The sequence below is a fragment of the Phocoena sinus genome, chromosome 12 (genome assembly GCF_008692025.1).
Source record: "Phocoena sinus isolate mPhoSin1 chromosome 12, mPhoSin1.pri, whole genome shotgun sequence".
Classification (NCBI taxonomy): domain Eukaryota; kingdom Metazoa; phylum Chordata; class Mammalia; order Artiodactyla; family Phocoenidae; genus Phocoena; species Phocoena sinus.
The window spans coordinates 686,624-709,211 of NC_045774.1; the positions used below are offsets into that span (position 1 = coordinate 686,624).

A 22,588-nucleotide genomic window follows, 5' to 3' on the forward strand; every position below is an offset into this window, starting at 1 on the left:
CTTCTATACACATTAGAATGTCCATAACTTAAAAAGATTGACAATACAGTGTCGTCAAGGATTTGATCATAACTCTCAAATATGGCCAATAGAGTGTAAAATGGAATAGTCTGGGAAAATGTTTGGCACTTTTTCAAAAAGTTAAACATGCATCTTCCCTGTGTCCCAGAAATTCCACTCTCAGATATTCATCTAAGAGAGAGAACATACAGGTCCACAAAACGCCTCATGTGAGCCTGTTCATCGAAGCTTTGTTCGTAGTATCAAGAACAAGAACAAGCCCTGAGGTCCGTCACCAGGAGAGCGGAGGCGCTGTGGTGTGTGTATACAGGGGATACTTCTCACCGAAACAGGTGTACGCTTCTGATACGCGTAGTAACATTAATGGAGCTCACCTATTATGCTGAGTGAAAGAAGCCAGACGGAAAAGAGTACACAGTCTATGACACAAATTACATGAAGTTCCAGAAGAATTCAAACAAAACTATGACAAGAGAAATCAGACTGCATCAGGGGCCTGTCTGGGTAGGGACAGAGGCACCTTCTGGGGTCGTGGACACCTTCTGTCAGCCATGTGGGTTCCTTGAGTGAATGCCTTTGTGAAAGAGAATGTGCTTCTATATGTAATGACGTCTCAATAAAATGTTTCCTAAAAGAAAAACAGACACAGATGTGTGTGCATATTTCCAGTAATGGGTGGGGAATGTGACCAAACAACAATTTTAGTGGTAAAACTGGATCTAAATTCTGCAATATTTCATCCATTTGCTTATTTAACAGCTCTCGTCCTGCACCCGCTGTGCTCCAGACCCTGTTCCGGGACTTGGGAGACCACAGTGCAGTGGGGACGTGCAGTTCTGGAGCTGGCAGCCAGCCTGAGGACGGGCTTCCTGAAGGGGGCTGGGGTCCCCGCCTCCATCTCAGTGGGAGACTTTGATGGCATCCGGGCTGCTCACCTGAGACAGCTGGGCTCATTCCTCCAGAGCAGCGACCATGACTCTGTCCTAGGGGTCTTCATGATGATGTTTTAACTACCCTGCAGCCTACCATTCAAAAACCAGAGCTCTAATTCCATCAGGTGTAAGTGCAAAAAATAGATTTTGATGAGTGAGCATTCTGGAAAAGAGGTAAGAGAAGTAAATGTAATAAGTAAAAATTATGCAAAGGGGAAATTCAAAATGTTGAGTAATTTTCTACCCCAGATATTCCGACACCATTTTAAGCTTCTTAACTCTGGTGCTAGTACTGCCTTCCTCTCTCTGTTGCTCAAATATCACTGCAGTTGGTTGGGTGCACACGGGCCTTCCTGCTACATCTCCTGTCCTTTAGTTTAGTTTGTTTACAGAATTGTTCTGGATGGACACGTGTGTGCACCTCTTTCTCCTCCACCCCAGGAACGCCTTTCTAGGTTGGAAGGCCCACTTTTCTGTTCATGTTTTCTGAGCCCTTGCTCTCTTGTCTTTACATGAAAACTTGCTTGCGTCCCTGTCCTGTCCTTTCTAACGTCTTCAGTCCTTGATGCTAAAGGGCCGACCGAACAACATTCAGGCAAAAGTCAGTGGGGCTGGGTCCCAGGAGCACACCGCTCACACAGGCCCTTCAGAACCACAGGCCTGCATGGCGTTGCTGGCACAGGGGTCAGCATGGCCCAAAGGCCTTTTGTTTCCACGTTGCCTAAAGGTCCATCTTCTCCCCACATGTGACGGTGTGTCTGCTGTGCTGTACCCGAGAAAATCACCGCTTAATGCATAGTTTTCTTTGGCCTCAACAGATCCAGATGTTATGAGGTTTGTCAGGAATTCCCTTGAGTTTGTACCAAATCTTTGTATCTCTTTTCCTTCCTATTAGACAAACATGTTTGACATAAACTATTTCAAGGACTGCAAATAGAGGAGAGGTCTGAATGGATGGCTTTTACTTTACGGGGAGTTAATAAATCTCAGAAGATAATAATGTGAGCAGGATGCAAATGAAGCTGAATAGTTAGTCTGCATAGAATCCAGTAGGTGGTACGGAGCCCACGTTCCACGTGGCGGAGTCCCAGTTCCAGACGATCACCGCACAGTCTGCCAAGAAACCAGGACTTGGGGAAACTATGTCAGCCTTTGAAACAATATGAGCTGTAGGCAGATTACTGACTAATCATAGAACAGGTGGCTCATTTAAAAATTCTTATTATTTCAAGAGTGATAATTTTTGTATTGGTCGTGAGTCTTAGGGCATAGAAAGGTGGAAGAAATATCGGAAAGGGAGTTAGTGCTGGCGCAAGAGTTTGCCGTGATAACGCTGCAGAACGATCCACGCACCTGCTGGCTCCGTGCCCCTGGGCAGTTGAGTCAGGCGGAGGTCCCTTCACCTGGGGCGCACCGCCACCTGCAATGGCTCTTCCTGGGTCAGACGGCAAAAGTGCAAGGTGCCCAGCAAACTCTGCCCTTTGTGGCCTTGGCCAACATCACGTCTCTCCATGTTCCAAGGTATATCACAGGACCATGGCCAATTCACCTCTCCCTGTGGAGGCTCAGTGAAACTCCAGGACTGGGGGCTGGGGGCACAGTTCTCCAGGGCACAGGAGGTGCCACCCAACACAAGCTAGAGCTGTCTGAGGCCTACGCTCAGCTGGATGTGAAGGCGTGTGGCTTGGATGAGACAATATTTGTGCACAAACCGCTTTTCTTTGTGATCCTCACGTGTGTCCGTATGATAGCAGAGTCACAGCAACAATGCAGCCACAGCAAAGCGACCCTGTTCCCTTCCCAGATGGTAGTGATACGGAAAAGGAGAAATCTTTGTCCAACTACTGCTACTAATATTAGAGGAAGGAATGATTCCGTTGATTGCCTGATGACCCTCTGCTCAGTTATGGATCCCCAGCTGTCCTTGCTGTACCTGGAGTTGAGCTCAGTTCCATGCTGAGGTTTCTCTCCCCTACTGCAGTAGCTCAGATAAAATCTGTCTTGTCATTTTAACAAATGTGCAGCACATTTTATATATATATATATGGCATCCAACTGATGTGTTCGAAGATCACATATGTCCTGGTGGTGTAGAAATTGATTTTTCTTCATTTCCTTAATGCCTGCTGGATATTCCCATCTGTCAACCCCACAAGCAATTCAAACTGACATCCTAATCTGGACTCATTATCTGTCATCCCCAGCCAGCCTCTCTCTGGGTTCCACTCTGTCAGTAGCCCCATCACCCATCCATTCACCAAGCTAGAGACCTCAGAACCCCCTTGGGCACCTCTGTGCTGGGCCTCACCTCCACCCCAAACACTTCTCAGTAAACAAAATTATTTTAAGAGATTAGTTACGAGATTATCAAAATGAATTTAAGAAGCTAGAAACGAGCTCATCCATTGAGTGGTCACAGCAAAACACCTCCCACGATTGCAGAAGTTACCGTTTGGGTCCAGCAAGGCAAAGGGAATAGGAGAGATGCCTGTTTTGTGCTATTGAGAGGCATATATCTGCTGACACAGAGACAAGACCAATCCAGAAGATTGTTAAGTCAAAAAGCCCTTATTGCAGATGGATGATTCTGTGTATAGACATTAGTAATTGTTAATAACTCCTGTAGAATCCCTGAAGAGAAATTCGTGGAAGAAAATAATTTGTCCTGAAGGCGGTGCCATAACAAGCATCTGGAAGAATATCAAAAGCAGTGTTTGAAACAAATGAGGTCGATGGAAACCCCACCTGCGTCTGTCTGTCTACCATTCCTGTGGGTGCAGTAAGAGGAGATGGAAGGCTCTGAACCAAGAGTTCACTCTGGAAACCCAAGGTTCAAGGAGTGCACAGTTTTAATCACATAAAGAGAGAAGCTCTTTATGTTAAAAATATTCCTGTAGCTCTAATTTCCACACTAGAAGTGTTATCTAAATGATGAATTAGTAAAATCCAAGCCATTGCTGTCCATCCAGTTTGATCTTTATGAGAGGAAATGTAATCTGAAGACCACTCTGGAATTTCTAAGCTGCCTGACTGCTTAAGGAAGTTTAACCAAATGTTTTTAAGAAAAAGAACGAATTAGGAAAAAAAAAACCATGACATTTTGTGAGAGATTCTTACTTTGAAGATTTGTTTATGCTAGTAGTGTCTTACAAAAATTGTTCACTTAATTGACGTATGTGAGGTCCAAAGTGTAAACAATTGAAATATATTAACATGTGGTGAAAAAGTCCACAAACGTACAGCAAAAGTCCAGCTTTGGAAAAGTAATGTTAAAGATGGCTTTGCAGTCATGTGTGGTTGGTGTTATAATTTGAAGCCAAAAGAACAAAATCAGTAGAGAAACATCTGTATATTCTTGTGGAAGAGTTTCTTTATTTTGAAATAGTTGAATTTAAAAGTTCTGCTGCATTCGAAATCCTTTTGCATCATCAAAACAAATCTCAACTACGTCAGTCAGTGAGAGAAAAGCAAGTTAGATTCATAAATGATCACACATTTTAAGTCTATTTTAATGAGATCAATTTTTCCAATTTTGTTTAATGGCAAGACAGGACATTCAGTCAATTAGAGGACGAAGTGATAACTTGTCGGCTCATGAGTACAAAGACTTGTTTTTTAAGCAACGGTGATTATCAGAATGATTCGGTAAAAATTCTGAGTCAGATTCCTGTAGCCAATTTGTTTACAAAGCCTGATATAAAAGAGTGGTATTTGCAAGCACATGCTAAAGTTTTCATTTAAAGTTTGAAAATATTGTTGTTGGAAGTGTTCCAGCTCAGCATTTAAGAATCTCTCTAATGTTTGATGTTTAACTTTTCCCCCAAGGTCATGTAATATAAAGAAAGGAGGAGTGAGTTTTTGCTTGCCTCGCCCATGTAGATGCTCCCGCGTCCCCCGGTTCACCCTGAGCGCCAGCCAGCCAGCCGTTTCTGTGTTGTGGCCGTGTGGAAACTTGGGAGGCCCAGGGCACTCGCAAAAGCAGACCTGTGTTGTGGCCTCCCTGCCGCCTTCGCAGCACTTCCGTCCCTCCTGGCCGGGATCGCAACCACCATCCTTGAACAGTCGCCCCTGTTCCCATAGCGCTCCCCGCACGTGAGAGTCCCCAGCTTCAGAGCTCAGCCCAAGTGTATGCTCCGCTTGCCCTCCCCGTCCTGGGACCCCAGCCGCCCCCCTCAGCTCTGTCCTCCCGCAGCCCACGAACTCCTTGAAGCAAAGGCTGGATGTCACGACTCTGCATCTCCAGCTCCTACGCAGGGCGGCTGCCTGCGGTTCGGTTCTGTTTTCTGAGCAGAGTGGGCCGGAGCCTGGCGCTCCACACAGCCCCACCACACATGTGGGAGAGGCCAGCTCTCTGGTCTTCAGGCTCCATGTTTTTTCTCTAAGTGACAGAGCCTGTTTTTAAATAAAGCACACCTCACTGGGAGGCCCCATATATGAAAACAGATTTGGGGGGCAGTTCAGGTAGCAGAGGGAGGGGGGACCCCAACACTGCCACATTCTCCCTCCCACCCGACCCAACGTGCGAGGACTTGGGCTCATGAGTTCAGGGAAATTAAGCTTCCCGTTTGCCCAGCCCAGGTCGGGGCTCAGCTGTCACGGCTACCGCTGGACTGCGCGGGGCCCTGCGCGGGGCCCGGGGGCCGTGAGCGTCCACAGCCCCACCTCCGGCTGCAGCCGGGAGGCTCCGGGCCAGAGCTCCGCTGGGTGGGGAGGACGGCGCAGCAAGGTGGGTGCTGGTGCTGGCGTGGGAGCCGTGCTCTGCACCACCCGCCTCGCCCCTGCAGTTTCAGTTGGGGCGGAGGGAAAGTTCCACGGCGACGACTAATCTCGTCTTTAAATTTCCATCTGTAGTAACAACAACAGTGCCTAACCCTATATAGTGCTGCTGGGTGACGGGCACCATCTAAGACATGCCTCTGTCCACACATTACCTCAACCAGGCCTCCCGCCTATTCTCGACCCCACGTTATAGCCACGGACACTGAGCCCAAGGCAGGTGCCTGTGGCCTGAGAGCTGGAAGTGCAGCCAGGGCAGCCCGGACCTAGGGTGCAGGCTTGTAGTCACGACGCAGAGTGGAGAGCCCAGAAAGGTCTCCAGTGAGCATTTATGAGGGATTTCATGGCAGCAGAAGCGAGCCGTGGGCTCACTACAGTCACGTTTGAGGTTTTCCATTCACTCAGGATTGAGGCAAAACCAGAAACATTCCAAAACTTGAGAAGTAGGCCCCAAAGCTACAGTCTGCATGTGACCCCTACTCTTCTGATGGTGAGGTGGTATTTTTTAATCAACCCAGCTCCAGCTTATCATGGTAGGCTTGCGTTGTCTGTATTTGAAGGTGCTGATGATTACAAGCCCATGCCTCCCTGTGTGCCCAGCCCTCTCCTAGGCCCTGACTTAACCCTTGCCTGAGCCTATGGGGGGAGCAGAGAACAAGGGGAGCCCTGGGGGCAGGTAACAGCCTCTGCTGCACGCAAGGGGCCTCTGGCTCTTGTTGGTCACCGACTCTCCCAGAGGAGAGGGGAGCAGAAGACAAGGTGAGGCAGGATGGGCCTGCGCTGCTGGCTGGTGGCCGCAATCCAAGACCAAGAGCAGCGCTGGAGTCTCACCCGGAAAGCGTCCGCCCTCCATGGCCGTCCGCAGCCATGCAGGCCCTTTTCCTAGATTTCACCTCCCACAAGGTCTGGCTGCCTCAAAGATTCAACGTCTAAACCACCACAGACCAAGGGCCTGCCCTCCCCCAAGGACAAGCTGCTCCACTGGGAGGGTGCTGACCTCGGACCCGGGATTTTGAGATGCGGCTGGAACATGGGCAGCCCTGCAGGCTCGGGCAGCATCACTGCACCGGGCGGCCAACGTGATGCCCAGAAACGCTTCTCCAGTTTCACAGGAAGCCCAGTCACATCTGGGGGCCCCTGATGCCGTCCACCGACACCTGTGCTGCGAATGCCCTGAGCCACAAACATGGGCTCCTGGAGGACAGCAGGTTATGAAATCTCACTGCAGAGCGTTCGTCCAGAGGAACCCATCCTTAAATGACCTGCGAACTGGGCGGAGAACACTTAACAGACACGTGTAGGTATGGTTTTCTATTCCAGTGATGATGGCAGTTACCTGAGTCTAAGTCATCAGCCTCAGGAGAGCATATTGTGAGGACACAGAAAGGCGTCCTGTGAAACCTATGACTACAGACCTGACACTGTTGAGGGGTGGCAAAGGCTCAGGTGAAATATTGTGTCTTTGTTTTGTTTTAGCAGAAATGTCCCAACCATGTGTGGAAAAACACATAAATGGAAGGCCTACTTGGCGGTTTGTGTGCAGCCGACTCCTTCAAAGACATTCTGCTTCCAAGTTGGTGTCTGAATGTGCGTTTCAGGGGGCCACCTAGGATGTGACAACAACAGCCTCTCCCTGACCCAGAAACACCACCCCAGCTGATCATGGAGCCCACAGTTCTACCAGTAAGTCTCATTTCTACTTCTCTGAGTGATTTTATAATACTTATTGTAGACAGGGACGGCTTCATGGCAGAAGTCAGCTGGGAGGCGAGTTTGAAAGTTATCAGTCAAGTGTCTCCCGTGCTGTGTGGAGCTATTTCCTAACCCCGTTCCTGTGGTGGCTGCACGCATCCGTAGGCACTGTCCTCTAGGCATCCGTTCTTTCCGGGGATCTTTAGTAAACCCCTATCAGGCCCCAGAGGATGGGGATGCAGGAAGGAACACGAAAGCCATGGAACCATTCTTACAGGGCTGTATTCTTCCAGTTGTCGCGTCTCCAAAACGCTGGTCCACATTTGACTCCCTCTTCCTCTCGCACCACACATCAGGTTCTCCAGAGATCCTGCTGGCATGGCCTCCAAGGGTGTCCTGGGCTCGGCTGCGCTGGACTCCTCCACTGACGTGAGCCGTCCAAACGCCAACACTCTGGCTGGGACGTCACGTTACTTAGCCTCCTCTGAGGCCTCTCTGGTGGCTCCTGCCCCACAGCAGACGGGCTGACGCTCACCCTCTCTCCTGTCCTCCTGGGCACACGCTCCTCTCTGAGCCCAAGCTCTCCTGCAGGTGGGAGTAGCCCACAGCTGCGTTTGGGCTGGAATGGGGTGGGGTGACTGCACTCCTAGGCTGAATTCTACAGCTCCAGGGGCACAACTCCTGTCCTGCCCTTCTGCAGCTCAGGTCAGGGGACCCAGGTGACACAAGGGACCTTGGTCCTGAAACATGGCTTGGAGGAACGCCACTAGTCTGGAAAACTGGTTTTGACCCACAAGTACACAGTTGGCCCTACGCTGTCGCTCACCTCCTGTACCAGCTCGAATAGTTTGCCAAAGCATTTCTGGAAGCTTGTATCCTTCTCTCTCAGAACAGCAGAGCAGACTTCCTCCAGCCTCCCTGTCTCCCTGCACCCCACAGCCAGGCACAAGCCCACTTCGCTACCTACAGGAGGACTGAGCAGAACAGTGACACTATGAATGTCTTCAGTACACGTGTTCACTCCCCCCAGGGCTTCATCTGACGCCGGCTCATGCTACGGACTGGGAAGGACTGAGCATCAGCCATACAGCTCGGATTTCCTGACGTGCGTCCACGGCACAAAAGCCATAGGAGGTGCTTTGGGAAAGAGATCCTGTAATCATATGTGTGTGGGAAATGCTGCCCATTTCTTTCTTAGAGCTTCAAGACCGTGGTGGTGATGCACAGGAAGTGTCCAGAACTGTTAAGGTTCCACAATCTAGACGTTTCTCTAAACCTTCTGAAACGGATGAACTTTCTTTTCTTGGCTTGTTGTGTTTGGTTCTTCACTTCTGAGGCCACGCAAGGGAAAGTGCAAAAGACATCGGAGGAGAGAGAACACCGAGCAAGAGAGAGGCCTGCTGGTCCTGCAATCCCCTAGAGAAAATCTATGCTGTTAAGGGGTGGAGCTTCTACTCTAAATATTTAGTAAAAAAAATAAAAAAATAAAAATCGCTATGCTTTCTGAGCCACTTTATATTTTTTCCCCTAAGACTTCACCGAGACCATGATTCAGCCTTCCATTTTGTATCTGCAGACATTTAAAGCGGGGATTAGACCTTAGGTATTTCGAAAAACATCTAATAAGCTTCCGTCCAGCCGCGCTGGTCTCCGCTCCCTGGCCGGAGATCCCGGGAGCACCAACCTGCGTCCCCCGTGGGCGCCGCCTCCCGCCCTCCACTCCCCCGCCAGACGTCCGGTGACTGCGCTTAGGGACACACGCTCCTCCAGCCGAGGGATAGCCGCGCTTCTCCCGGTCACGGCGCAGCCGCCTTCCTTGAAGCCAGGCCCCTTGTAGATTCACCGCAGCGTGGAGGCTTGGGACGAGGGACCACTGTCACTGCCCCCCAAACTGCAACCCCCGTCCTCTGTTCCAGGCCCAGGCCGCGGTCGGCAAGCTGGAACCTCTCTCTGCCTCCACTGGCATCGGGCAAATGCCTTCACACCCGGAAGACAGCGGCTCGGCGCAGCTCCTTGTTTGAAGACTACAGCTTGGTGGCTTCTAAGGAAGAGTCCAGACTCTTGCAGGACCACAGCCATGTACTGTCCCTGGCACCACGTAGACAGCCAGAGCGCCCAGGCCGGGTGACCGGTCTCCGGCGCCCCGCCCACGCTGGACGCCGGCCTGGTCAGGCACACGGCGCACGGCCGTCCTCTCGCTGGGCCGGCGTCACCGCACCCCAGTGTCCGCGGACAGCTTGCCTGGGCCACGCACAGCGCCGGGCAGAGGACACGGGCCAGACGCCGCCCATACAGTGTCCACTGGTCACTGGGCAAATCCTGCTGAGGGCCGCCCTGCCGGGTGGGCCAGGCGGCCGTGAGAGCGGCCGGTGCCAACCAGGCATCACGGATGAGCCACGGCCGCCGGAGCAGTGCACGCCGCCACCCGCTCTGCCCGGGGAAGCAACACCCACGCCGTCCAGAAGCGGCTGCGAGACCAGAAATGGGCCCGGAAAGGGCGCAAAGGGGGCTAGTCCCGCGAGACGCGATAGAGGCGGAGTCGGGTGGGGCGGGGTTAGGTGGGGCCCGCCCACCCGCCAGGGGGCAGAGGCCGCGCCGCAGCTCCGCTTGGAGTCAGTGCGGGCCTGGTGCGCACGCGCCGGCTGCTGGAGCTGCTGCTGCTGCCGCTGCCGGGGTGGTGACCTTGTCCGTCCTTCATCCAGCCTGGAAGAGGGTGAGGCGCGGCAGGCACTTCCTGTCGGGGCTGGTGCCCTGTGGGGAGTTTGGCTGTGCTCCGGGCACCCCCGGGAGGCAGTGCTTCAGGCAGAGGGTGGCGGGCCCGGAGGTCTGGGAAGGGTGCTGCTGAGGAGGGAACAGAACTGAGGGGCTCGGAGGCGGGGCCCCTGGGGAGGACGGCCTGGTCGGCTCTGTCGCTGTCACCTGGGGGTGTACGAGGGGCGTGCCGGGACCCCCGGGGCAGAGGGCCCCCCAGCGGCCGCCTGCTTCCTCCACGTTCTGCTGCCTCGGGTTGAGCGCCCGCTCTTCGCACCCAGGATTCTCCGGCCCTGGGTTCGTGGCTGTCTGAAATCCGCCTCCGGTTGAAGAGGGTTGGGAATGAGAGTGACGAGACCTGGATTCTGTGGACGGAGCCCCTCGGTGGCCCAGAGGGACCCAGAGGCACGGCTCCAGGGTTTGGGCTGAGCGTCCCGGCAGCGTCCGCGTCGGCCGGTCTGTGCGCCTCCCGGGACTGAGGCTGGCGTGGCCCGTGCCCGGCGGCCAGCCCTCTGTGTGCCTTCTCATTTCCTCCTGTTGTTTGCTGACACTTGGACCTTCATCTGGTAACGAAAAACCATGAGGCTTGGCGTCTCACCCGGGTGGTCCGTGAGCCAGAAGTGAAGTCCCACACTGGGAAGCTCAGTACGGCAGAGTGTCAGGCAGCTTTGGGACGGCGGTCGGCGTGGCCAGGGGCGCGTGGGCTCCGCCGCAGCAGCTGTTTGCACAGCCCCCTTGGCGGCATGCGTTCCGAGGAACCTGGTGCGCACAGCTGACTCGCGTTCCGGCTCTGTCGCGGAAGCCTCCAGGGGCATCTCGCGTGTAATTCAGTTGGTACACTCAGGGCCAAGCCAGCTTCCGTAATTTTCCTTTTGATAACTCAGGCCTCAATTTTATAGCTCACATGAACATAATTAATAAGACAGGTCTTACTTAGCACTTAATTAGTTAACAAAGGGCTTGTCAAATTCTGAAGCTGAAATTTGCTCAAAAATATAATGATTATACAGTGTCGTTCTCCAAACTGACTATAGCTATTGTGACTTTTTAAAGGAGAGGAAAGAGTTTTTCTACTCCCTTGGAGGAATCGGTGGTGAAGGGGAAGCCTGGCATCCTTATTCCTCTAATATTGGGTTGCCCAAAAAAGTTTGTCTGGGCTTTTCTGTAAGATGGTATGGAAAAACCTGAACGACCTTTTTAGCTAACCCAGCAGTTCCATCCGCTAGTGTGTGCGGTTGGACCGGGGCTGCAAAGCATGTGCCTCTGGTTTATGAGAGGAGCCCATCAGCCTTTCCTTATGAGACACAGCTTCCAGCACGACTGACGGGTCCCCAGAGGGAGCAGGGAGACCAGGCTCTTTGGGGCAGGGAGGCTGAGGTGTGTGGGATGGACAGCATTCCAACGGCCCAGACTCTCAGAAGTCGGTCCCCACACCCAAATGTCCCTTGTGAGTGACCTGTGAAACTCAGAGAAGAGGGACATGGCCCTGCCTGGGTTGATGAGGCCATCTTCCTGCAGGTGAAGGTGGCACAGAGAGAACCCCTCAGAGCTTGGCCTTGTCACCCCACAATGCGCATGGATGCTGGCAGGGAGCCACACAGGAGGCCACTCGGGGGACAGTGCACCACCAGGGCGCCAGGTGAAGACATGACTCATGACAGTGCGACGTGTAGGGCAGGGTCAGGTAACACGGAAAAAAACCCTGGAGCAAGCTCCCGTCGTCCTGCTGCTCCGCTCCCAGAGCAGGATGCGGAGTGCCAGCATCTCCTTGTTCTGGTGGAAATGGCAACGCGAGAACAGAAAATGAGACGGGAATGCATCTCGGCACGTTCACACAGCACACCCATCACACGTGCAGCCGCAGAGTGTCTCGAGAAGGCGGATTCAAGACAAGTCGCACTCGGTGTGTGCCGGTCAGAGCGAGCCTGTCCTTCCTCTTCCTTTTGCCCCAACTCGACTCGAGTCCGCGCTCAGCCCCTTGGCAGATTGTCCCCTTACCCCATGGATTGCTTTCTACAATTTACACCCTCAGCAAGTGGTTTTTGAATGATGGGCATTCAGTTGGATTCAACATTAGTAAATGCTCTGTGTCAAGCCCTGCTGTGCAATGATGTCACCCTGTAGCTTTTTGACCCAAATCTCCTTCCTGGGAGTCACCCCTCACATACTGATGTGTTGTCACTGGTTTTCCTGCTTCATCTGCACTTGGGTCATTGGTGGGTTGGCAAACACTGGCCCTTTCAGTGTCTCCCTGCTCTCAGCCCCTTCAGCTGCTCAGCATCGACAATGCCCCTTTCATCCCAGAAGGTCATCTCTGGGCCAAACACGCAGGAGGCCTGGAGGCCTGACGTGGCATCGTTCTCTACCTGTCAGAGGACATCCACGTACCCAGAGAAATATTCCTTTTCTTCAGACAGAGAAGTGGGCAGGGTGAACCCTCCAACTTGACGTGATACAGCTGTAAGGGGTCATGGGAACGGGGAAGGAACTTGTGTATCTCACAACCTGCTTTTTGCCACTCACAAGGTTTGAGATGTTCCATGAGGTAATACCCCTTCCTTTAACTGCAGCTGTGCGCATTCCTGTGCTGTGGGAACAGAGTCAAGACGTTTTGAGACACTGAAAGGCATCTCTGTCTCTCGAGGGAAGGCAAGTAGGGAAGTACATGGAGACTTCTGGTGTCCTAGGAAATGGAGCTGGGAGCCTTTCAGACTTGTTTAGCAGAACAGAATGGATTTTGAGGTCAAGAAAATGATCTTGTATTTTGCCAGAAAAATCTCAATTACATGTGAGGAACCACCTTTTTCTTGCTCTAATGGATTTTTTTCAAGATGAAGTTAGTGATGAAACTGGCTAATTTGCATATTTGCAGGGAATAAAAATTGAGTCAAGAATTTTTCATTGGGTGGTTCACTTTAGCAACTTTAAAAAAAACTTAAAAGGAATCCAATACTTCTTTCTTGTGATTATAGAAAGCTGTATTAGTTAAAAAGTTCTGGGGCTTCCCTGGTGGCGCAGTGGTTGAGAGTCTGCCTGCCGATGCAGAGGACACAGGTTCGTGCCCCAGTGCGGGAGGATCCCACATGCCGTGGAGCGGCTGGGCCCGTGAGCCATGGCCGCTGAGCCTGTGCTTCCGGAGCCTGTGCTCTGCAGTGGGAGAGGCCACAGCGGTGAGAGGCCCGCGAACCACAAAAAAAGAGAAAAAGTTCTACCATTCTCTATCACATCTGGTTTTTTTGCATGAATTGACTCTTTTGTTTTTTACATCTTTATTGGAGTATAATTGCTTTACAATGGTGTGTTAGTTCCTGCTTTATAACAAAGTGAATCAGTTATACATATACATATGTTCCCATATCTCTTCCCTCTTGTGTCTCCCTCCCTCCCATCTCCCTGTGCTATGCGGCTGCTTCCCACTAGCTGTCTATTTTACGTTTGGTAGTGTATATATGTCCATGCCACTCTCTCACTTTGTCACAGCTTACCCTTCCCCCTCCCCGTGTCCTCAAGTCCATTCTCTACATCAGTGTCTTTATTCCTGTCCTGCCCCTAAGTTCTTCAGAACTTTTTTTTTTTTTAGATTCCATGTATACATATATATGTGTTAGCATACGGTATTTGTTTTTCTCTTTCTGACTTACTTCACTCTCTATGACAGACTCTAGGTCCATCCACCAAAACATCTAGTTTATCTGTTGTTGAAGCTCAAAGGCCCTTTTGCTTTAGTTTGGGTAAAGCCTGTCTGTAGAAGCAGGTTCCCAGGGTTGCATCCCTGACCATCCCCTGACTTCTGTCAGTTCCACTCTTCTTCCCTTGTTGACCCTGAGTTACGTTTCCCACAATAACTTTCAATTCCAGGCATTCACCCAATTTTCCTTTCCCAGGTTTCATAAGGCAGGCTCTCTGAGTTTATGAGAACTTTGAGCCCATCCGTAGCAAGTCAAATGCTGTCTCCCTCCCAAGCACTGGGGTCTAGAACCTGTCACTCTCGTTATGCCTTGTTCTTGTCTCCCAGCTGAGTGTGTTCATGTCTGCTGACCTGCCTGGGTTCAGGTGGACCAAAGGCAATGAGCCGTCTTCAGGTGTGATCTCCCTCCCTCTCGGTGCTTTGTGAGGGGCAGGGGCAGGCACCATTCATTCACCGGCTCACCATCCACAAGTATTCCCTGAGTGCCTCCTGTGTGCGCTGCTCTAAGTGCTGTGAGTTCAACAGTGAGCAGAACTCATGCAGAGAGAACATTAAACAAGACAAGTAAATGTGAAGTTAGGAGTCTTTGGAGGAAAGACAGGAGAAGGGGTCTACTCAGGGTTACTAGGCAGGCTTCACAGACAGGGACATCTGCAGAGCTGAGGGTGGGCCGTTGGGATGTCTGGGGGGAGAGCAGAGGAATTGGATGCAGAGGTCTGAGGTAGGACCTTGCTCAGTGTGGTCAGTGAGCAGCAGGAAGGCCCCAGGGCTGGAGCAGAGGCGGGGGAGAGGAGGTGATGGCCTCAAAGAGGACCTTTCGGCAAGGGAGTGACACAGACTTGTGATGAGGCCTCTGAGGGGACACTGGGTGATATGGGAGACCCTTGAGGGTTTAGAGCAGAGAAGTGATTCAACTTGACTTAGTTTTCCAAAACCTTACCCTGATGCTAAGGGCTTAGACAACCAGGAGGTCAGAGGGCACAGTCCCCTCACTTCTGCCACTTCAGGGACCTGCAAACCTCCATCGAGTCTGACAGTGAGTCCCAGAAGGACTCACTGAGAATTGTATACTCACGGTTGTGGTTTAATTCAAGGAAAAGGCACAGACTAAAGTCGGTCAAGGGTAGATGTGTGTAGCACAGGGTCCAGGAGATGCACAAGTGGGGCCTCTGATGGCCCTCTCCCCTTAGAGTCAGGACTCTGCTGGTATGTGTGTGATGGCCAGCCAACCAGAAGTCACCCAGCCTCGGTGCGGAATTGTTTCTGGGGCTCTGTTTCGTAGGCATGAGTACCTGTCCTCGTGGCTTATCTGTCCATAAGTTCCCTGCCCCTGAAGGCCTCAGGGCCCACACCCTACATCACATTGCTGCTGCCTGACCAGCCCAAGGCTCCAGACAGACACAGATCCCTCCCAGGAGCTGAGGACCAAGACCAGACCTCTTTGGGGACAAAGGTAGATTCTTTACTGTTCATCTGTCTACTGTGTTAAGTGGTGGCCGCTGAGTCTCAGCGAGCGCTGCCAGCTTTGACCCAAATACATCTTCTCAACCAGAGCAAGAACTATAAACATAACTAATACTTCGGCCTCTTGAAGAAAAATGGATTCTTGTACGTCAATAATATGATGTATACTCTGATTGGAGAAGCACTAAGCAAAGCATTGAAGGCTTAGGCAGTTCCTAAAGAGCTAATTTTGACTCAGGCTTTGGCAGTATTATCATTTAGGAGAGAGATTAATTCTCTTGATGTGCCATCACTCCTCTGGTTCGGGGAAGATACAGAGGACCGTTTGTGTGATTGATCATTCAGTGAATGGACAGCCGCCTGCGCTCACCACATTGTGTGTCTTCCAAACACCTGGGTTATAAACAGCAGATATTTGCAAACTACTGGAGTTGCTGGGGCACCGAAGCCTCCAAAAGACCTTCAAACATTGCTGATGTCCAGGAGCTCACAGACCAGGGAGGACTTCTAAGAACAAAGCTGGAAGAAGCGTTTTTCATTGTTGTTGAGCATCAGCTGTGAGTGATGGGTGTTTCTGGAGAAGTCTCCTGCCCCAGGACACAGAGGGTAATTATGAGGGAGGGAAGCACAGGGGGGCCCGTTGGGGGGGGGCCCATCAAGGAGAGGTTAAGCATATGCACATATGAAACTCAGAATTGGCCACAGGCCGCGGTGTACGTTGAGTGGGGACCTCAGACGGTGAAAAGGGGACTCTTGCCTGGTAGAGTCCAGAGGATAAGAGTTTGCTGGGTTCATCCTGAAATGAGAGTTAAACAAAAGTCATAGGTACTATAAAAGTTGTGGTGACTTCTGCTGAGGTAGTTCAGAGAATTGGTTTTCCTGAGAGAAACACATGGATGATTTGGAACAGTGTGTTAAGACCAGTCTTCCTTTCCTTTAGAAGCTAAACAGTAAGAACTTCCCTCCTCTCTTCCTTTTCCCTCCCACGGTTGCTCTTTCTTGCCCAGTTTCCTAGTTTATTGTATTTCCTACTGAAACTTCAAAAACCGTTGAACAATAAAACAACCAGCAAAGCCGGCCGAGGTTGTCCTCTCTCCTCCTGCAGGTGGGACGGCTGACTCAGCCCCTCCCAGGTGTCCTCCGGACAAGCTGCTGTTGATGAAAGCAGAGTGCTATCCATGTGCAGTGCTGGAGAGGATGAAATATTTATGGTGGGGATTCCACACCAGATGGAAGAATTGGGAATGATCCCTCACTTTCCTGGGAAAGCAAACCCACAATCTCTAAATCCCATAACCTGAGCACAAATGGCTGTTGGCTCACGGACTCCAGCCGGGCCTTCCCGCCTCCCCTGTGTGGGGACAGATGCTCAGGGGCAGAGTCCGGCCGTGACTCATGTGTGACGGTAGCGCTCAGTAACGCCTCGGAAAGCTGCAGCCTTTGGGACCGCGCTCAAATCCCTGTTAGGGATCTTTAGAGCAAAACCATATTGCTAGAAGGGATTCCTCTGTGGGCCATGAATTAACGAGGCTTGTCGAACGAAACAGTCCTCAGGGGCACCGACTTGGTTGGTTCTAATTTGTCCTGTACTTTTACAGCTGGTTTGTTTCCTGGACTTCCAAGATTTACAGATTGCAAGTATGCTTGTGAAGGGGTGGAATCTACTTGCACATTTGTTTCTAACTACTGATTGTCGGGGGATAGTAGAATTCAAATATTTGCATAAGCTTTAGAAACCAAGGGTCAGTTCGGTGAACATTTCTAGGCGTTATTCCCATAAGAGTGTGAAAGTTGAGCACATCCATGGTTTTCTCCCCTGATTTCTTGTTTCCACATTCCTGTGTACGTCTGAGGATAAAATGGTTTCCAGTAACTTTCTCAGTACCTACTGATTATGTCTGATGTTAGCAGTTTGGTTGATTTGTTCAGTTTTAAATTATTTTGTATTTTCTAAACAGCTAAACAGTGTTTTTTTTCTCTTGTAAACTATTTATAGGTACTTTTACGTGTGATAATATGCCATATTTTCTTCCAACAGCCTGGACCCCAGGCCTGTTCTTTGCTAAAACAACACAAGGTTTAATCCTGTTAATCCATGGCATCATGACAACAAAAATGCCATATATGTACTTTTATTTTCCTCAAGTAGTCTAGATATTTTACAGATGGAGGCAAAGGAGTGTATTAGCTCTTTGGAAGCAGAGCTTAGAGTCAGTGTGATTTTATTAGAGTTCGCGGTGGAGGAAACAAGGAAATCATTCCCTAAACACAATGTCAGTCACCATTTCTCATGCAAAAATCATTTAGGTTGTTCTTTTATCAAAGTTACATCTGTATCGAATAATTTATTTATACTTGTTCATACAATTTTTATAATCTTTTCCAGGGAAGAGGAAACTTAGGGCTTGAGTTATATCTATAATATTTTAATTTTCTATAATAAAACCTCAAAGCAATATTATAAAATGACATTCAGTGGAGGTGGGTGGAATGGTGGGTACATAGGTTTTTGTTATGTTTATTCTTATTAAATTTATGTTTATTACATTATTTCCAGGATGGCTTCTGGCTTATGCATGTTTGTGGAGGCAGAAATTTTCTATACTTTCTAATCTGTTCATAATCAACTATAAATATAATCTTGGCTTTACTCTGAGCAGTTAGCATGTTTTTGGATACAGAAAACCCAACTGAAAATGACTTAAAGAAAATATCTAAGTCACTATTTCACATGACAAGAAGCCCAGTGGTGCAGTGGCTTTAAGTTGAGTTCACAGAGCTGCCGACCACGTAATTAACGCCCACTGTTTTCCCAGCTTTCTGCTCTGCCGCTACCGGCCTGCCTTCCTGTCCTTCGTCTGCCACGGCCGCAAACTGCAGTTTCTGGCATCACATGCAAGCATGAGAACAGGAAGGTGTGAGAGCACGCAGCTTGGGGGATTGCAGCCACGAGAAGATACAGGCCTGAGAATACTGAGCAGAGGAGAAAAAGGTGTTTCTTTCTGTTTGTGTTTCTCCCCTGAAGCCCCTCAGCGGCACTTCTCCCTCATGACTCATTGGCTGAACTTGGGCCACAGGCTCCTGCCCACAACGGCGATTGCAAGGGGAGCGAGATTCTGGCTGGCAGAGCCTCACCGTGTGCCCCCGAGGCTGGGGCGTGAGGCTGCCACCTCTGCAGTGTGGGCAGAAGGGAGAAGGGGTGACATAAACCTGATGACCTCTCTGTGGTCCAGAAGAACCGGGGTGGGGAGGGTCTTGGTGGGCTGCCAGCAGCACTTCCCACCTTTGCTGTGCTGGCTCCGCACGGGGCAGAAGGCAGGCAGCTGCGGGCCTCCCAAGTTGAGACCTCTGTCCACCCTTCCTCCCAGTGACTCAAGGCACACGTGGCCCTACATGAACATGGAGCCCATATGTAAGCGTGTCCTCTGGGGGACTTAGAACATTCGAACTCATGAAATCAGAAATGAAAGGCACACGGCTTATAATTCCATTTATTTACTTCCATGGGCTTTTGTAACCGTTTAATAGTCATCCTGTGTGTTTTAAGATATTAAGTTTGTTGCTTTTTGGCTCTCAGTCCTTTCATTCTAGGTCAAGGGATATTCCAGGCAGGTGCTTGTTGCGTTTGTAATTAGGCTGGGGTGTGTGGGTACCAGATGTTGGGAAAGTGAAATTTTTCTGTATGCGCAGCAGGCCCCGTACGCTGGAAGCGCCTCCTTTGCCCCAGGTTGGGAAGACGTTGACTCTCCTGGCTCCGCTGCCCACTGCACATCCCAAATTGAGAGCGTCCTGCACTGATGGCGTGCCGTGCTCCTCATGGCGTCTGAACTGCCATTTACAGTCACCCAACATTTAAAGACGATCTCTTACATGTGGTTGTCACACACCCTCCTAAGTGAGCTGAGTGGGTTCTATTCCACTCATTGCATAGATGAGAGAGTCACCCAAGGCTGCAGAGCCAGGATGTGGTCCAGGGAGGGATTTTACTCAGAATTTCTCTTTGTGCCTTGATCCTTCAACTCTAAACACTTGGGTACGTGATTCTCGCTTTGCATTGTTTGAAAGAAGAGAGGAAGGGGAGGTTTCAACAAGAATGGTGAAAGGGGTTACTTGCTAAATTAAGCAATGGCCTGGGTGCAATTAGGAAAGAGAACGGGCTGAGGTGCTTTCCGTTTGCACCAGCTCATTGTCTGCCCTGTGGGGTGAATGTAACCCTTACGATCTTAAACTTTGGGACCAGATGGACTTGTGTTGAATGTCTGCTTCTGTCGTCTGCCTGATGTGCAACCTTGAAAATGTTCTTAAGAACGTTTCAATGTTTATGACTAGCCCCGATTTCTTCATTTACTAAGTGGGAGCAATAAGGCTTATCTGGTAGATTGTAAGGATTAAATAAAATAAACAGGTAATGATCTAGCATAGCACCTAAAACACAGGAAACAGCCAAAGATGGTGGTAGGTAATTACTCCTACTAAAGGAGGGACTAGACAGTAAATGCAGAACTACCTAGTTACGCTGCTTCCAAATCTGCACGAAGGTCAATGGCAAAACCAAAAGCACTTTATGAAGAACTGTTACTACTTATGGTTCCTTCACTTTGTGACACTCTCAGGGCCAAGTCCAGTGTTTTGTGGGTCTGTCCTGCTGCGTTTCCTCAAACACTCTTATGAGTAGACTGATGCCTGTTGGTCCTTTCACTGGGTCTAAATGTTTGTGTGTGTGCACCTTGGGCCAAGCATGCCTTGTCCCCAAGCCTCCTTAACATAAAGGTAGAGTTATTTCTCTTAACATATCGACAGAGCCCTAGATGGCAAAGTGACTGGAATGGAAGAGGGGCACCCAAGGTTAGTCTTTGTTGACATGTGGATTAGGCATCGGCTGTGGATTCCTTAGGGAGGAATCCTAAGCACACATTTTTCTTTTTTTTTTAACATCTTTATTGGAGTATAATTGCTTTACAATGTTATGTTAGTTTCTGCTGTATCACAAAGTGAATCAGCTATATGTATACATATATCCCTATATCTCCTCCCTCTTGGCGTCTCCCTCCCACCCTTGCTATCCCACCCCTCTAGGTGGTCGGTCACAAAAACAAGCTCATCTCCCTGTGCTATGCAGCTGCTTCCCACTAGCAATCTGTTTTACATTTGGTAGTGTATATATGTCAATGCCACTGTCTCACTTCATCCCAGCTTACCCTTCCCCCTCCCCGTGTCCTCAAGTCCATTCTCTACATCAATGTCTTTATTCCTGTCCTGCCCCTAAGTTCTTCAGAACCATTTTTCCCCCCATATACATGTGTTAGCATATGGTATTTGTTTTTCTCTTTCTCACTTACTTCACTCTGTATTACAGACTCTAGGTCCATCCACCTCACTACAAATAACTCAATTTCGTTTCTTTTTATGGCTGAGTAATATTCCATTGTATATATGTGCCACATCTTCCTTATCCATTCATCTGTCGTTGGATATTTAAGTTGCTTCCATGTCCTGGCTGTTGTAAATAGTGCTGCAGTGAACATTTTGGTACATGGCTCTTTTTGAATTATGGTTTTCTCAGGGTATATGCCCAGTAGTGGGATTGCTGGGTCGTATGGTAGTTCTATTTTTAGTTTTTTAAGGAACCTCCATACTGTTCTCCATAGTGGCTCTATCAATTTACATTACCATACATTTATTAACAGTGCTGGCAGGGGTTCACTGAGATGTAAATCAGCAGGCAGGTGCCTGTGCCTGGCATGGACACCACCCTGGGGACCGTGGGTTCCCTGGGAGAAAGAAGCTTTAGAAGTAACAGGTAAGAACACATATAATCGGGACAAAGGGCATCCTGATGTCCGTAAGTGGCCTGATTAATTTTTATAACATTATACTTTCTGGCACAAAACGAAGAGAGAAAAGGAGATTCTAAAATTGGTGCCAACAAACCACTAATTCAAGTTACTCAGTGGTGTATTCCTGCCTACAGGGTTTGTTTATTTTGTGCTCTGTGGACTTTACTTACTTCCAACTCAATGCATCCTGTTACTTTCTCTTTCCTGAATAGAAAATTCTCTTTCCCTGAGTTTCTAAACTTTGTTATTTTAATAATATATACACAGAAAGAAATACCAAAGTTTGATTTGTAATTTCCCCTCTATATCAGAAATACTGAATATTTAAGAACATAGATTTTCAGATTTTTCTATACCTATTTTTATTATTAATTTCCAGAGTGCATTTTATAATCTTGAGACATAAACTCAACTTCAAATATTTATCTTCTAAGGGCTCACATGATCTTATTAGTAGTCATTAGGCTGTAATGGTCGCCCAAGTGAATTATAGGATTATTTTTTCTATTTCTATTAAAATGCCATTGGGATTGTGATAGGGATTTCATTGAATTTGTAGATCATTTTCAGTTGTATGGACCTTTTAAAATACTAATTCTTCCAGTCCATGTAAATGGGATGTATTTCCATTTATTTTTGTCTGCTTTAATTTCTTCCATCAGTGTTTTATAATTTTCAGTGTGTAAGTCTTTCGTCTCCTTGCTTCAGTTGATTTCGAGTATTTTATTCTTTTTGAAGCTATTATTAATGGAATTGTTTTCTTAATTTCCTCTTTAGCTAGTTCATTGTTGGTGTATAGAAATGCAACTGATTTTTGCATGTTAATAATTTTGTATCCTGCAACTGTGTAGAATTCATTTATTATAACAGTTTGTGTGTGTGTAGTATTTGTAGTTTTCTACATATAAAAGATGTCATATACAAATGCAGATGAATTTACTTCTTCCTTTCTGATTTGGGTGCCTTTTATTTCTTTTTCTTACCTAATTGCTCTGGCCAGGACTTCCAGTAGTGTTTAATATAAGTGGTGAGGGTGGTCATCCTTGCCTTGATCTTAAAGGAAAAGCTTTCAGTTTTTTTTACCATTGAGTATGATGTTAGCTGTGGGATTTTCACATATGTCCTTTATTATGTTAAGGTAAGTTTCTTCTATATTTAATTTGTTGAGAGTTGTTAATCATGAAACCGTTCTGAATTTTTTTTTTTTTTTTTTTTTTTTTTTTTTTTTTTTGCGGTACGCGGGCCTCTCACCGCCGTGTCCTCTCCCGTTGCGGAGGACAGGCTCCGGACGCGCAGGCTCAGCGGCCATGGCTCACGGGCCCAGCCGCTCCGGGGCACGCGGGATCCTCCCAGACCGGGGCACCGAACCCGCGCCCCCTGCATCGGCAGGCGGACTCCCAACCACTGCACCACCAGGGAAGCCCCTG

At 49.1% G+C, this 22,588-nt stretch overlaps 1 long non-coding RNA gene across 1 annotated transcript; it reads left to right on the plus strand.

The window, feature by feature from the left end:
* The first annotated feature begins 5,711 nt into the window (after positions 1 to 5,711).
* LOC116763567 lies at positions 5,712 to 8,848 on the plus strand. Its single transcript, XR_004352555.1, has 3 exons — positions 5,712 to 7,030; positions 7,209 to 7,412; positions 8,452 to 8,848. It is a non-coding gene; the product is annotated as an uncharacterized LOC116763567 (long non-coding RNA).
* The last annotated feature ends 13,740 nt before the right edge of the window (positions 8,849 to 22,588 follow it).